Source organism: Fukomys damarensis, unplaced genomic scaffold, assembly GCF_012274545.1.
Source record: "Fukomys damarensis isolate Sample0158 unplaced genomic scaffold, DMR_v1.0_HiC HiC_scaffold_16, whole genome shotgun sequence".
Taxonomy (NCBI): Eukaryota; Metazoa; Chordata; class Mammalia; order Rodentia; family Bathyergidae; genus Fukomys; species Fukomys damarensis.
The window spans coordinates 16018208-16018678 of record NW_022900928.1 but is presented as its reverse complement, the minus strand read 5'-3'; the positions used below and the strand labels follow the sequence as shown (position 1 = coordinate 16018678).

General features: G+C 68.6%; 1 protein-coding gene across 2 annotated transcripts in view; it reads left to right on the top strand.

Annotated features, from left to right (window-relative positions):
- The first annotated feature begins 88 nt into the window (after nt 1-88).
- Nucleotides 89-471, top strand: part of Far1 (fatty acyl-CoA reductase 1) — a 57799-nt gene continuing 57416 nt past the window's right edge. The window contains exon 1 of one of the 2 annotated variants that reach the window (XM_010615223.3): nt 89-386. The gene's annotated coding sequence lies outside the window, so the exon portion shown is untranslated. The remainder of the gene's footprint in view (nt 387-471) is intronic. The other variant, XM_010615221.3, reaches the window with a different exon arrangement.

Below are 471 nucleotides of genomic sequence, written 5' to 3'. Positions count from 1 at the left end.
CCTCCCGGGCCTCTCTCCGCGCCCCTATTGGCCGTTCGCATCGTACTGGCGCTCGCTCCCGCCCCCTCCTTTCCGACCGAAACCTGGTTGGGGGTGGAAAGCTAGAGTTGGGAGGAGGGTGAGTGGTCCTCCGGTGAGGGTGCGCAAGACAGCCAATCGGGAGCGGACGTGGAAAGGGGGTGCCGCACCAGCCAGTCACATGCCGAGGGGCGGTCGGGGTTGATGACGCAAGCGCAGGCCATAGCCAGTGGGCGAGAGGCTGTCCATCCTCTTTACAGCAGCCGGTCGGGGGCGGTGGAAACGCGAGTGAGGAGATCCCGACGGCGGCGGCGCGCAACCTTCCCTGAGGTGCCAGGGAACAGCGAGGCCTGAGCCTCTGCGTCTAGGTGAGAGGCAGGGGCGCCGCTGGAGGGTTGGGCCAAGGGCTCTTCTGTGTCCGGCCGGCGCTGCGCCTGCGGGAGCAGCGGGCAG